Raw genomic sequence first — 16576 nt, 5'->3', positions numbered from 1 at the left:
CAGTTATAATAGCTTCGAACTTCAGCTGTTTGTGGCTGACCTGGATTCTCCTGTGTTGTTTGCAGTTGTTTATCGCCCACCAAAGCTCAACAAGGATTTTATATGTGAGTTTTCAGAGTTTTTAGCTTATGTTGTTCCTAAATACGACAAGCTCCTGGTTTGTGGGGATTTCAATATCCATGTGTGTTGTCTCTCAAACCCACTTGCTCATGATTTAAAAATACTTTTGAACTCTTTTGGCCTTAATCAATGTGTGGAAGGGCCGACACATCATCTAGGCCACACCTTGGATCTCATCATCTCCTATGGGCTTTCAGTTTCACTTGGAGAAATAACAGAAACTGGTATTTCAGATCACTTCCCCATCAGGTTCAAGATCAGTGTTCCACCACCCGCTATTAAGCCTGTCTCCTCAGCTTCTTGGCGCCACTGCATCACCTCCTCTTCAGCTGGAGAGTTTGCTTCTGCGTTTGTGGGCTCGCAGTTTTATGTAAAGAATGGTCTGGTATCGCCCTCTTCCCCAGATAACATTCTCTCTGTGTGCCATTCCACAAGCACCGAAATCCTAGACTCTACTGCCCGTCATCGGATTAAATCTATTAAACCTAAGACGGACCCCTGGCTAAAGGACACCACAAGGGCCCTTAGGCAACACTGCAGACAAGCTGAACGAAGATGGAAGAAGGACAATTTACATGTATCACTGGGTTTATTAAGGGACAGTCTAGCCACATACCAGAAGGCTGTGAAAGTGGCGAAGATGCACCATCTCTCTTCTGTCATAGCTAGCAGTTGCCATGAACCTAGAGTGTTATTTAATACTATTAACTCTGTCGTAAATCCATGCACCTCTGCTCCGACAGATGTTTCAATCAGTACATGTGAGAAGTTTCTCTGTTATTTTATCGACAAAGTAGCATCTGTCAGGAAAAATGCCAGTGCTAAATTTAATGTGTTTTTACCTGCTTCTCCTGTACACTCAGCTGTATTTCAGGAATTTAAGCCAGTTTCTCTGACGTTACTTAGTGAGGTTGTACAACACATGAAACCTACCAACTGTCCCCTAGACATTGTTCCTGCCAGGATGGTGAAGGAGGTTTTTAATAGCACCATTGGGTCAAGTCTTCTTACTTTATTTAATTCTTGTCATAGTTTAGGTTCTGTCCCAGCTGCCTTTAAACATGCTGTGGTCAGGCCCCTATTTAAGAAGCCTAATCTTAACCCCACAGTGTTGTCCAATTTTAGACCAGTCTCTCATCTGCCTTTTCTTTCAAAGGTTTTGGAACAAGTTGTTTTCATACAGTTACAAGCCTTTTTACAGCAGAATTCTGTGTTTGAAAATTTTAAATCTGGTTTTAGATCATGTCACAGTACTGAGTCTGCACTGTTGAGAGTACATAATGATATTGCCTTGTCTGTAGATGCTGGGAATCCTACTATGTTGTCTTCGCTACAGTGTAGCAACTGCAGCTATTCAACTAGCTAAACTCTTTCTGAAAATGACGAGTTGAGTCGTAGTAAGCTTCTCAAGCTGTTTACTGTGGCTCTTTACATCATGTCACAGACAGAAGAGTGAAAACTCTAACAAAACACAAGATACAAAATTGTTTAATCCTATGTAAATATATGTAAAAAGAACGTTTTTAATTACAGTCATCAAATGCCTTTTACTGTAAATATGCATCTTAACATTTACATTATAATTAACACAATGAAATGATCAACTTACGACATTGCCTCTGCAGCATTTACGATGTGGATTGCAATAGATGACGAAAGCATGTTGGCTAATTCTACCATCTTTCTCTAACCACTAACAGGAAACTAACCCCTGACCCTGGAACTCCTTAGGCATGAAACCATTTCAAAATAAAAGCTTGTACAAAATAAAAGCCTATGCAATATAATGCCTAAAAGGCGACACACTCCCTGCCTGGCCTCAGTGAGGTCACTAGTACTACTAAACTAGGAAATGAGCGTGTTTTAGTACATCAGTCCTTAACTAAAAGTAGCACGACTTCCGAGACTGGCCTGAGGAAAGTCTTTGAAGATCCCTGGACTGTGGTCCTTAATTCCACCTTCCTCACTCTTCCATCTTTTCCAGGAAAAGTCCTTGTGATAATAGCCGTTGGCCAGTTGTTACGGGCAACTTGAGTGTCCTTAAGAAGGACAATGTCTCCCTCCTGAAGGTTTTGGTAGGACTTGTGCCATTTCCTCCTGCAAAGCAAGGTGGGCAAGTACTCACGACTCCAACGATTCCAGAAGCTGTTGGCCAGAGTTTGAACTTGTCTCCACTGCTTGGTGAGGAGGTCTTTGTCTGTAAAGTCCCCTGGTGGGGGAGGGACTCCCACTTTCTGAGTTAGGAGCATTGATGGTGTCAAGATGAATGGATCGTCAGGATCATTTGAAACTGGGATTAGTGGCCTCGTATTTAAGATTGCTGTGACTTCTGCCATTAGTGTGCACAGGACATCGTGAGTTAAGCGAGTGTACTGTTCAAGGAGCATTGAATCCAGAATTCTTCGGGCCAAACCGATCAGGCGTTCCCAAGAACCACCCATGTGCGAGGCGTGTGGGGGATTGAACTCCCAAGAACACCCTTCTTGGTTAAGATACGTCAGCACAGTTACATCTGGTTGGTCTTTGCCCATTCCAAGTTCTTTACAGGCCCCTATGAAGTTTGTGCCACAATCTGACCTCAGTTGTTTGGCTGGTCCTCTTATTGCAAAGAAATGCCTTAAAGCATTGATGCAGCCCGATGTGTCCATTGAGTTAATGACCTCGATGTGGACAGCCCTGGAGCTCATGCAGCAGAACATTATGGTCCACCGCTTGCTCTCAGCTTGCCCCCCTCTTGTCCGTCTGGTGCAGATGACCCAGGGTCCGAAGATGTCCAAACCCACATATGTAAAGGGAGGGCAGGTCTTAATGCTTTCTGGAGGTAAGTCTGCCATGCGTTGTTGTTGGAATTTACCTCTAAGCCTACGGCAGGTTACACATTTGTGTAGAACAGAATTGATGATCCTTTTCCCGCCCAAGAGCCAAAGTCCTGCTGCCCTGACAGCACCTTCCGTCAGATGATGACCTTGATGTTTGACCTCAGTGTGGTGGTGTCTGACAAGTAGCAAGGAAACATGATTGTCTTTGGGGAGGATAACCGGGTTCTTTTCTCCAATGTCCAGGTTAGCATTCTTCAGCCGGCCTCCAAGGCAGATATGATCATTCTGCAACGTTGGGCTAAATGGATAAAGGCTGCTGTTCAAAGGGACTGGCTTGGATGTCTCCAAAGCTTCAAATTCTTTTTTGAATGCTTCCTTCTGAACAGCTCTGATGATGACCTCCTTTGCTTGGCATAGTTCATCTGGAGTGCGAGACAGATCACACTTATGCCATCCCTTACATTTGTCGTTCCAGTTGGATGGTTTTTGACACCTTGCGATATGTATTAGGAGTGCAATGGCTCGAACAAGGGTCTTGAAGATGGAGAACCTTTGAAAGCGTTCTGAGCTGAGTCCTTTCTCTTGGAGCTGTGTGGCATAGCTCCTTACTTCTGGACGGATCTCTACATCCATATCTGGTTTGATGAGATTAAATGACTTGACTGGTTCTGGTTCGTTGAAAGTTTTGTAGAGGAAGTTGGGCCCTGTAAACCACGTTGGTTCGGGCAGATGTGAAGCAGGAACTGACTGTGATGCATGGTCAGCAGGATTTTCCTCTGTGTGCACATAGTGCCATTGTTCAGGTCTTGTGGATTGGCAAATGCACTGAACTCTATTATGCACGTAGACATAGAAGCGTTTGCTTTCGTTGTAGATATAGCCAAGAACAACCTTGCTGTCACTGTAGAACTTGGTTGAATCCAGCTTAACATCCAGTTCATCATGAATTAGCTCTGCCATGTCTGAATGGTTGGTTCAGACTGAGGTGCCAGTTTTGACTTTCCCATAACAAATCCAATTTGAATTTGTTCATCTTCTTGTATGGCCTTCAAGTATGCCACAGCACCGATGGCTTTGGTGGACGCATCAGAGAACACGCAGAGCTCAGTTTTCACCGCTTTAGCTAGAGAGGCTGCTGTGTATGTCCTTGGTATGTGAAGGAGCTTGAGGTCCTGGAGTGAGTCTCTCCAGGCCTCCCACTTACTCAATTTGTCTGCAGGTAGCGGTGTATCCCAATCAGAAAGCCACGCTGTGAGTTCCCTGAGAAGGGCTCTTCCTTGGATTGTGCCCGGGGCCACGAACCCAAAGGGGTCAAAAACATTGTTTACCGTGGAGAGGACTCCACGGCGAGTAAACGGCTTCATATCAGTTGAAACAGAGAAGGTGAACGTGTCCCTTGTTATCTCCCATAGGAGACCCAGGCTCCGTTGAGTGTGTGCAGCTTCTCCACTGAGCTCTACATCATCTACGGCCCCTGTACAGTCTTCTGGTGGGAAGGCTTGCAAGACTTCTTTACTGTTTGAGGCAAACTTGTGAATACTCGGCAAGTGTGTCTTCCCCATGTTCTTGGGAACCCTCTCTGATAGCTCTTCTAAGCCCATAAATGGCTATGGCAGGAGACGGGCTGTTGCCGAAAACATGAACCTTCATTCTGAAGTCTATGACGTCTTTGGTCACATCATTGTCCCTATACCACAGAAATCTGAGGTAGTTCCTGTGATCTTCTCGTACCACGAAGCAGTGAAACATCTGCTGTATGTCCGCTAGGACAGCAACCTTTTCCTTCCGGAACCGCAACAGAACTCCCAGAAGTGAGTTGTTCAGGTCTGGGCCTGTGAGGAGCACATCATTGAGAGAAACCCCTGAATGTTTAGCACTTGAGTCGAACACCACCCTGATTTTACCTGACTTTTGTGGATGGAACACCCCAAAGGTTGGCAGGTACCAACATTCTTCGTCTTCTTCCAGCGGTGGTGCGACCTCGGCGTGGTCGTTCTCCAATATTTTTCCCATGAAGGCTACAAACTGCTGTTGCGTATCTGGCTTCCTATTCAGGCTTCGTTGGAGTGATGCAAAGCGCTGCACTGCTTGTTCCCGGTTGTTAGGTAAGTATTGTCTTGGTTGTCGGAATGGGAGTGGAGCTACCCAACTTTGTGACTCATCCCTGAAGACTTCCTCGTCCATAAGCTTCAAGAAAACCTTGTCTTCAAATGAGGATACGAACCTGTTGTCGTTTTCTGTATGTTTGAAAACAGTTTGTCCCAACATCTCTCCTGTAACCTTGCTGGAGATGTGTCTTGCCTCCCTGCTGCAAGGAACCATTTCTTTGACTTGTAGGAAACTGGTGCAAGGTCGAAGGAGCGATGGGCGGCCATTGTCAAGCACAGCTGTCTTGAAGGTGCTGACTGTAGGCTTGTGTGCATTCCCCAAGCAGACTTCTCCAACTAGCAAATGGGGCATTGTGCGGACCATTGATTTGTTCCCGTACCTTGTGAACTCTAATGATATCTCTGCCGCGCAACAGGAGAATCTCTGCTGTAGGGTCAACTTCTGGAATGTGTTCCGCTACCTTGCGAAGGTGAGGGTGACATAGAGTTATGTTTGGCGTTGGGATTTCTGTCCGATTATCAAGAATGTCATTGCACTCGATGAGGGGTGGTAGAGGGATTGTGACCCTGCCGTCGAGTGACTCCACCACAAACTCTTCAGCCCTACGTCCAGATGTTTCCATTGTGCCAGAACACGTCCTTAAAAAATAGGAATATGGTTCGCACTTGACATCGAAAAGCTCGAAGAAAGTAGACCTTGCTAATGACCGGTTACTTTGGTCGTCCAATATAGCGTAGGCCTTGATGGCTTTGTCTGGTTGATATTTGTGATATACCTTCACTATGCAAATCTTAGAACATGACCTGCTGACTTGTCCTGCTCCACAAACTTCGGTACAGCTTGCGCTGACGACGGCTTTAGTGTCACTGCTCTCTTCTCCCTCCCCGCCGTTGTGTGGTGAGGTTGAGGGAGCCCTGTCTTGAGTCGCAGGACCCGGATGCATAGCAGCGTCGTGGTAGGTGCTATCACACTCTGTACACTTAACCGTAGTTGGACAGTCCTTCGCTAAGTGAGTAGTTGAACCACAGCATTTGATTCCTTTTGCCTTGAGAAAGGTTTTTCTTTCTTCTAGGTGTTTTGCTCTGAAGGCTTTGCATCGCCTGAGTGGGTGAGGTTTACAATGTATCGGACAGGTTTTGTTTGGATCACTGGTACCTTTTAGATTGTTTGTGTTTGAGTGTGTTGAGACGATATCTGTCTTGTGAACTGAAATAGGGGGTTGGTTGCTTTTAACAGAAGGCTTTTCAGGCTTTTCGGGTAAGCCATTAGTACCTTGAAGAGCAAAGCTAGGGTCATTCCTTTTCCGTGCCTCGTAGTGTATAAAACTTGCAAAGAACTTGAATGGAGGAAATCATCCATTGTTTTCATCCTTGTGCTTTGAACCGGCAGATACCCACTTTTCTTGAAGACCATAAGGCAGTTTTGCAACTATCGGTTCAATCCCTTTTGCAGTGTCCAGGTAAGACAGGCCTGGAAGGAAGCCGTCCTCCTTGGCTCCCTGCACTTCCATTAACAGGTCGGCTAGTTCACGTAGCTTTGCGTGTTCTTTTCCTGAAAGTCTTGGGAAATGATCAAGCCGGTTGAAAAGTTTCCTTTTGAAACTTCAGATGCTGCATAACATTCCTGGAGACGTTCCCAGGCCTTTCTGAGTGCTACGGCAGGATTCGTCACGTGCACTGAACGGAGACGTTTGACTTGGTTGCTGGATTCCCTACCGAGCCATTTAGTCATTAAGTCTAGCTCCTCGGTAGCTGGGAGGCCTAGCCCTTGAGTGGCGTTTATGTATGATGAATGCCAAGCTCGATAGTTTTCTGGTTTATCATCAAATTGATATAAACTTGAACTCACCAGGTCACGACGAGCTAAGTACTGTGCCATATGCCCAGCTACGGGTGCACCATGGCTAGCTGCTGCCATGTAATGTGGAAAGAAAGGCTGAGCAGGACTGTTTGAGTACGTGTTACGCATTTTTGTGTTTGCCTGATGGTCAGTCCCCTTTCGTGGGACCTGACTTTTCACTTTAATAGCTGAAGGCGATTGCACATTTTCCGAGCCATAGTTTGCTAGTGCAGGGTTGGTAGTGTTATTAGCATATGACGGTTCTTTGGGACGAACAGGCGGCTGCCATGTTGAAAGGAAAGGACTGTAAGAATATTCTTGAAGGGTTTCATTTGCAGGGAGCTGAGATACTGGGGAGCTAGCATTCATAGCTGCTTGCCTTAGGGATTTGGTACGTGGATGGGTTTCACCTGAGTGTAGGTCGTATTGAGACTGGACATATTCACTTGTCCAGTTTGTCTTCCTCTGATGGGCCTGCCTCATCCAATACAACAAAGTTGTCCATTGCATCTTCCCACACAGCAGCTTCAGCTTCGGCAGCTGCTGCCTCACGATAACTAGCAAGCGCTACTAGCTCAGCATCTTTTCTTGCCTTCACCAGCTGCAATTCAAACTCAATAGCTGCTTTCTCTTTGTGATATTCTGCTTCTCTTTCTGCCTTTTCTTTCTGTAGCTTAGCCTCCTTTGCAGCTCTTTCTAACTTGGCTTTAGCTTTCTTGGTCCGCAAATGTAGCATTTGCTTTGGCTGCCTCCGCTTTAGCACGAGCACGTGTTAATGAGCCAACTGATGAAGTTGAAGACTGTGAACTTCTTTTACTAGCCACTGAATCCCTGTCGCTTTGTTTACCATCCATCTTACCACGATGTACAACACCAGCCTTCTTTGTCTTTTCACTATGTTGTCTTCGCTACAGTGTAGCAACTGCAGCTATTCAACTAGCTAAACTCTTTCTGAAAATGACGAGTTGAGTCGTAGTAAGCTTCTCAAGCTGTTTACTGTGGCTCTTTACATCATGTCACAGACAGAAGAGTGAAAACTCTAACAAAACACAAGATACAAAATTGTTTAATCCTATGTAAATATATGTAAATAAAACATTTTTAATTACAGTCATCAAATGCCTTTTACTGTAAATATGCATCTTAACATTTACATTATAATTAACACAATGAAATGATCAACTTACGACATTGCCTCTGCAGCATTTACTATGTGGATTGCAATAGATGACGAAAGCATGTTGGCTGATTCTACCATCTTTCGCTAACCACTAACAGGAAACTAACCCCTGACCCTGGAACTCCTTAGGCATGAAACCATTTCAAAATAAAAGCTTTTACAAAATAAAAGCCTATGCAATATAATGCCTAAAAGGCGACACACCTACTGTTTTAGTTATTTTGGACCTCACAGCGGCTTTTGACACAGTGGACCATGCAGTCCTCCCCTCTGGCCTTGAGCATTGTGTAGGCATCAGAGGCTCGGCACTTAAATGGTTTAGCTCCTATTTGGCAAAAGGAGTTTTTCTGTCATGATTGGTGACCTCTCCTCGTCAGCTGCTCCTCTCTCTTGTGGGGTACCCCAGGGTTCAATTCTTGGCCCCATTCTGTTTTCTTTATATATGCTGCCTTTAGGGGCTATTATAGGAAAGCACAAACTGTCATTTCATTGTTACGCATATGATTTGCAAATCTATTTGCCTATGAAAGCAAACTCCCAGCTTAGTTGTATCACTGATATTAAGTTGTGGCTTTCAGAAAACTTTCTTAATTTGAATGAAGATAAAACTGAGTGTATTATTTTCAGTACTTCAGGCACGTAAAATGGTCCAGCTTTGAGTTTGGGAGCTCTGGCATCTTACACTAGGTCAGCTGTCAAAAATCTGGGGGTTAATTTTGATTGCAGCATGAAATTTGACAAGCAGATCAGTAATGTTAGAATGAGCTTTTTCCAGCTTTGTCTCCTGGCTAAAGTTAAGCCCTTGCTTAACAGGCACGATCTAGAAAAGGCGATTCATGCTTTTATTAGTTCAAGGCTGGATTACTGTAATGCTCTTTATGTTGGTCTGAATCAAACCTCCATCTCACGACTTCAACTTGTGCAAAATGCTGCTGCTCGCTTTTTAACAAATACATCTAGACGCGCACATATCACTCCCGTTCTCTACACCCTACATTGGCTCCCTGTGTGTTTTAGAATAGATTTTAAGATTTTATTGTTTGCTTTCAAGGCCTTAAATGGTCTGGCCCCGGAGTATTTGTCTGAAATTTTAACTTTGCGGGAGCACAACCGGTCTTTGCGTTCTTCAAATCAGCGAGTTTTAGAAGTGCCAAGGTCAAGGTATAAACGGTGGGGTGATCAGGCTTTTGCAGTTGCTGCCCCGAGACTCTGGAACAAGTTACCCCCTGATATTCGCACTATTACAGATGTAGCTCTTTTTAGGTCCAATCTCAAAACGTATCTGTTTAGTCTGGCTTTTAATACGCAGCAGTGGTGTGACAATTTCATTATTCTGTTTCTTTGTAACCTTTTCTGATTTCACTGTTTTCTATGTTCATTCTTTCTATTGTATGTTATGTGTTTTTACTCTTGGTTTCTGATGTTAAGCACTTTGGATACCTGCTGGTTGCTGTAAAGTGCTATATAAATACATTTTGATTGATTGATTGATTAAACATACAATATGCAACTTTCTGCCACTAGGGGTCTCTCAACCAAAACAATGGATTGTAAACACAGACATTTAATGACATTGGGAAGTTGCGTGGAATTATGGGAGTAGGTAGTTTTTATTGTTAAATACATCGCTGGTTAGAATGCATCTGTTCACGGGCGAGTGCACCAATTCAAGTTTATTCACGTTACGTTTAGTAACGTTTATTCATGTCATTCTAAGAAAATAGCTGCATTGTCCCCAACATAATTACGTTTTTACTGATTTGATCTGTATTGGTAGCTAGCTGACCAGTTAGCTAGTGAGCCAGCAAGTTAACATTAGCCAGCAGTGCAGCAGCAGAACATCTCCAAGCTGCCCAGAAAGATCTCCCCCTTCACGTTTCTGTAATCTTAACTATTCGTTTTGGTGCTTAACCCACCTTTTGTTGGGTTAATTTAGCTAACTGTAAAGACAGCTAAACGCGAAGGGGGGAGAAATTCGGCAGGGAGGAGATTTTTGGCATGAACACCAGTAGCGCTAACGGAGACGCAACTAACGTTGTGGATGGCTGCTGTTGTGACTGGATGCCTGGCTCTGATATGGCCTGTTTCCCGACACTTCATTAAACTGCCGTTAGCATCGTTAGCATCTGGCACTGACGTTAAGTGCTGGCCAGATAAGGATTGCTGTAATATTGGGTGGCTGTTGGCTGGCTAGGGGCTAACGGTAACTAGCTATATATGTCCCGGGGGTGTTGTCAGCACTCATCCCGTATGAAGTGTCTTTGCGCCAGGGGGGAGTGAGGCAGACAGACCGGGGTGTGCTAGCTAGCTGGCTAAATTAGCATTAGATTAGTCGTCTATCTATACAGCTAACGTCAACCAACACATTGTAGTAACGTTAAGCTTGATAGATATTGATATGTATCAATAAATAAGGTTTCTGTTGTATTACTGTGTTGCAAAGTGGCATGTAATTAATCACAAAATGATGCCTTGTGGCAGAAAAAGCAGTATTACGGTTACAAGAATTTTTTACTGTGACATTGTATGATTTACAATTACTCCTGAACACATCATCTGGGTGCGTGTTTTGACGGAAGTTACGAGTAACTAGAGGGTGAAAGGTTATATGACGCCACTAACGGGCGACTAAATGAAACGTGCCGTGTCTGAAAATAAAATAACAGATTTCTCTGGGTTTGCCATTTGGTGGAAACATTTGGGATAATGTAAGAACATAACTGAAAAAAATATATAACATAGGTATGGTTATTTTTAGACATTTTAATGCAGAAATGTTACATATTGTACCTTTAAGAGAGGTTAGAACAGTATCAGTAAGGCATAATAGCATTTAATGCTTGTTTATATTAAACAATCATTCTCCTCTTTTTAGAGAGGCGATGATGGTTCTTCCTTTTCAGAAGAGCGACTCATTATGTACGCTCTAGATCTTCACTTTGCGGGGACAGACACTACCTCCAACACCCTGCTTACTGGTTTCCTCTACCTTATGACCTACCCACACATACAAGGTATGCATGCACATGTAAATTGCTTTTCTGCCACTGGCTCCATAGTTTAACCATTGTCTTTTTATCTAAAATATGTATTCATTTCATGCGTAGGAATTTCTTTCTATGAAAGTCATGAACAGAAAAGGCATTTTTTTGTGTCTTGGGACTGAGTTGTTCAAATACCATTAATTGTAGACCATCTAATGCTGGTAGAGGCCTGTGTGGTGGTTGTTTTTCCAACCATTTTGCCAGCCTCACCAGTTCACACTTAACAAGATAGCTACAGTGATGTATGCTTCTGATATCCACAGAGGTAAAGTCAAAGCCTTTAAGAGATTTGCTCTCAAAGTTTGAAGCCTGGTTGGGATGCTCAAGACCCTCGGTGCTGACTGTAAAACCTTACTAAGGTGTTTGCCGTCCACCCAGTCCTTCATTCTGCTCATCCAATAACCAAGCTCCTATTCCAGGATTAAGAATCTAAACTATGCCATCTGGGCCCAGAAAGAGTATTTTGGGAGCTGTGTCGCATTCTGGATTTTGATTGCCATTGAAGCAATATAAAGACATTATTACTATTTGTTTTGAGTGCCGAGGATAGAAGGCGTCAATTCCAAAAATGGCTGATTTACCACCTGCAAGGCTCAGACTCTCAAAGCCAAACTTCCACTCCAAAGGAATAGATTGCTTCGGGCTATTCTTCATCAAAACTGGCAGACACAGTAAAAAGATGGGGAATTGGTTTTAGGTGCCTTAGGTTTGCACCTAGATGTCCAGACAATCATCATTATGGATTAATTTCTCATGGCGCTGAGATTTACTGCCCGCCGAGGAACCCCTGCAGAACTTTTAGACTAGGGAGAAAAAGTTGAGACAAAACTGAGTCAACCTAAGCCTAGACCAAGTTGAAAGACCAACTGGTCAAAAAACACTTTAATCCACCCGCCTAGTTAGAGTGCTCACCCGGTAGAGTCCTTGGCAGTGGTCGGTTTGTATCTGACCCACAGCCCTTTGCTAGCAAGAAGATAGCTGCCCTGCACTTTGGTGGTGCATAGTAAAGAGAATCTGTTTAAAAATAACCCCAAAGCTCTTGCTAATCAGGCGTCAAGGAACTGTGAACTTCCTCAAGTGATTTACCCTGCAATGGAGCAGCTTAGCAAGCACCGCTGGAGATACAGCTTGATGCTTGCTAACGATTTCTGATCACAGTTTGTGAGAAGCTACCTACCCAATTTACAAACCCGTCTGGCTGCACAAGGCAACATTCTGGGATAGGGGAAAAAACATCCAGGCTTGTTTGTGTTTCTTTAAACCAATCACAATAGTCTTTGGTGGTGCTAAGCCCCGGATGCAGAGACGGTACTCTTGCAAAATAGATAGCGGAGATTGCGCAAGGGGATAATAATGCTGGCGAAGTAGGCAGCCAATGGCAGACTTTATCCCAAAAGTGTACATCTTGTGAGTAGTGTCTGTATATTTCTTAGTATTTCCCGGTGTTAGTTTGCTTAGTTTGGTATTCATTGTTAAATTAATGATGTGGTAATTTAATGGCTATATTTTTATTTTGGGTTCATTTTGGAAGGTGTGCCAATATATGTTAGTTAAATTGTATTGCAAATTATCGTTATCTCTCTACTTTATCTTTCAGAGCGTTGTCAGCAGGAGATCGACGAGGTGTTGGAAGGGAAGGATCAGGCCAGTTTTGATGACAGACACAACATGCCTTACATGCAGGTCATAATTTTACTTTCATTGTATGTGTACACATGGGTCTGCATGTTTGTTAGAGCATGACACAAACTTTGCTACAAGTAGGTAGTCATTTTCAAATGTGTTAAAATCAACCATGAATCTGGTAAAATAATCTGTTTAGGTTGGGGTCCTTGGTGTAGATCAATTATAATCTCTGCTTTTGAACCACATTTATCATGATATTTTTTGCCTGGTTGTCAGCATATAGCTGGCAGGTTCCCATGTTGCAAGTTTATTGGTCTGCTGTTTTGTGGCTGAGCTTCTGAGAGCCTGCATTGCTTTTCTTCTGCTCCATAAAGTCACATAAAGCATAAGAACATGTTTAAATCTCTCTTGATCCAGGCTGTGATCCATGAAGTGCAGAGGATAGCCAACACTGTTCCACTCAGCGTCCCTCACTGTACAACTAAAGACACAAAGCTCATGGGATATTCCATTCCCAGGGTAAGAAACAACTGGTATCGTAATCACACTAGTGAAGTGTTGTGGAAAGAAACCTCACTGTACTATATCAGCACGGTACCTTATTGTGGAGGCAAGGTATGGTAACCTCTGTAGGGAACCAAGTTAAACATGACTCTTAATTCAAATTTTAATTCTCATTTGATTTGAGTTATTGTAAGTAAAAAGTTTAGTGTCTTTAATGTTGGTTACAATTTTTCTAGTTTGGATCAACGGAAGTACATTACCAGGATAAGCACATCCCCTACTGCTAGCTGTGTGTTGAAACAACAAGAACAACCTCAGAGCTAGCAAGCTAACGTTACATGTTCAAAATGGAAGGGTATGACGTCATTTTGAATTTATTCATTTGTTGTTTATTTGAATAAGGACAGATACAAAAAACATAGATTATTACAAAAAGAACAATTTGATGCCTGTATCACAGTGTTTATAGCCATGGCTAATTCGCAACACCTGTCCCTAGAAGGGCTTTTAACAGTTAAAATAATAAAGGAGTCACATTTTTACAGTAAATACAATAAAAAGTCCAGAAACCAGTTAGCAGCAATAAAAATAAGTGTAGTAAATAAACGCATTCACTCAAGCTCACACAGATGCACACCTCACATACACACAGCTATACATTTCATATGGCATGATCACACTGCTGCTGTTGTATGAACCATGCTTTTGATAGTTTTTGAAAGGTGGACATTTTAGTTAGAGTCTTTATATTTGTAGGAAGCCAGTTCCACAGATTGGCTCCTTTCACAGAGTTTTACAAAATGGAACTTTACATTCTCCACATACAGCAGCTCTTGTGGATCTGGAGGATTCCAGCATGTTCACAAATTTACGTGGCTCAGGTGCAAGTCCAGTCAAACATTTAAAAAACAACGTTATATATTTAAGATTAACAAAATTAACAAAGTTTAAGATTTTATGTTTATTTAAAATGTAACAGTAATGGAATCGAATGGGCTTTTTATCTAAAATTCTTAGGGCACGGTTATAAAGCCTCTCAATAGGCTTTAGGGTAGTTTGGCTAGCCTGGGACCAAACAGTCCTACTATTGAATCTTGCAATAGTACAGGCCTGCTTGGTCCTTTTGGGGAATGACTGTGAAGATTTAAAAATATGTTTACGGCATTTACTATCTAACTGGGATGTTTCGGCACTGATAGGCAGGGATTGCTGTGGACAAAGTACATGCAGCGATTAAAGCAAATCATGTTTAGACAAGTATCCAGCTAATTTAAATAGCTCACGTTACTGTATTGTGTGAACATTAACACTTCATTTAATATTTTATGTAGTGTTTTCTTTTGCGGGGTGTAAATGTTCCACAAAACAAGTTCCTTCTCGAGAACATTTTGCAGAGCAACCGTTGCTGCGTCTGGAACTTAGGCCTCTGCCAAGGCAAATTGTAGGCAAACCCAGAACGTTTTATTTCCTCCTTTCCTAGAATGTATCCTTGGTGTAGCCAGACCTTACTCCACAGCGCTGTGAAGGTCTAGCAATGCGACACCACAGATTACAATACTGTTTGTACCATACTTCAATAATGGTAGGAACATTATTTTACTAGGGTAACTTAAATAAATCCTCTAACAAATGTTTTCTGCCTTCCTCTATGCCCTTTTGTCTTTTGCTTCATTTTCTCCTCAGGGCACACTGATCATCCCTAACCTGACCTCAGTGCTGAATGAGGAGGGACAATGGAAATTCCCCAATGAATTCAACCCTGAAAACTTCCTCAATGACCAGGGAGAATTTGTTAAACCAGAGGCCTTCATGCCTTTCTCTGCAGGTATAAGAGTATAAAATAACAACAACAGTATGGCTCTTACTGTATGAAAAATGCAGCGGCATGCAGACAAGGTGGGTTTAATCAAACTGTTGTGGATGACTTTGAGGTATTTTTTTATGTCCCAGGTCCTCGTATGTGTCTCGGAGAGGGTCTGGCTCGTATGGAGCTCTTCCTCATCATGGTGACCCTGCTGAGGAAGTTTAAGTTCATCTGGCCTGAGAATGCAGGAGAGCCAGACTACACTCCAGTCTATGGGGTCACACTGAATCCCAAACCTTATCGGATGAAGATCCAACTCAGGGCAACACAGTGAGGCTGTCTGCAGATACACAGACTGGCATTTGCTCTTTCCTTAGTTTTCAGCTGCCCTATTCACAGCAGTCACTATCTAAATGCTAGCTATGACAGCTAACAACACATAGTGAATTATACCAGGCATCATATCTACATTATATCTGTTTAGGTTACAGGCTACAATGTGCTTTTAATGTACTGTGTGTTCCATTAAGTAGATATAGACTTACTTTTGAATTGAGACTGTCCTCCCAGAAAGAATGACAGCATCAGTCGTTTCAGCAAGTACCCCAAAACAACGTGTTTACAAGTGACAAAGCCCTCTATCGACTGTAGAAATTATTATAGGAGCAAAGGAGGAAGTCAGGTGATGTTTTAGTGTGATGAAGTCTGCATAGCAGAGGTCCGGGTTGGTGGGGTATAGGATGGGTCAATGAAACATCGGCAAAGATCTCCTAACATTAATGAAATTTTAACCCAAACCATAATGTTTCACTAGACCAAGTTGTTTTACTGCCTAATCAGTAATCAAACCTTAACCATAGAATTGTAACATCATAAAACAGATTTATTTTCCAACAGTGATTTGTAACGTTGTTTAAAGGAACAGACAAATGATGTTGTCATGCCGATGGGAGCATCAAATCAAAAAACACTTTCATGAGTAGTTTTAGTAGGGTTTGGACAAACGACGTATTTTGCTGTTTATTTTGGAGAACTTTTTGATTCCATGACATGCTTTGATAAGTATACTTACCACTTAGCCTACGTATTATTCAAATAGCATGCTTTGATATGTAATTGATTTATATGAGACTGATATGATGGAGGCCATTCTGGCCAATTCGTCATCTTTTTAGTCTGATGTGCAACATTTATTGCAATAGCATTTTAATGATATGCATGTATGATTTAAAAAAATAAATAACAATATTAACCAAATCGTCTCAGTCTCCCCATTGCATCTCTGTTTTGGTTGATAGACTGTACATTACACAACCAAAAAGCAAGTAGTAAAGTAGAAGAAGTAAAATATAATAAAAAAAGACAGTACAATTGCATTATGGAGTGACTGTGACAGAGGTCTCACTGAAGCATGAAAGAGTTGGTAATGTTCTTAAAAATGACCATAAAATCCCACTTTTCTGTTACAGTGGTAATGAAAATACTCTCTCAGCTCAAAAACTAAAAGTGGTATTAAAAAACCTGTTTTACT

The 16576-nt window shown here is 42.5% G+C and overlaps 1 pseudogene; it reads left to right on the top strand.

Annotated features, from left to right (window-relative positions):
- Positions 1-15379, top strand: part of LOC144522591 (cytochrome P450 2F2-like) — a 42598-nt pseudogene extending 27219 nt beyond the window's left edge.
- The last annotated feature ends 1197 nt before the right edge of the window (positions 15380-16576 follow it).

This window comes from Sander vitreus, chromosome 8 (assembly GCF_031162955.1).
Source record: "Sander vitreus isolate 19-12246 chromosome 8, sanVit1, whole genome shotgun sequence".
NCBI lineage: Eukaryota > Metazoa > Chordata > Actinopteri > Perciformes > Percidae > Sander > Sander vitreus.
Note: the sequence above shows the minus strand (reverse complement) of the source record. Positions and strands in the feature narration are given on the sequence as shown.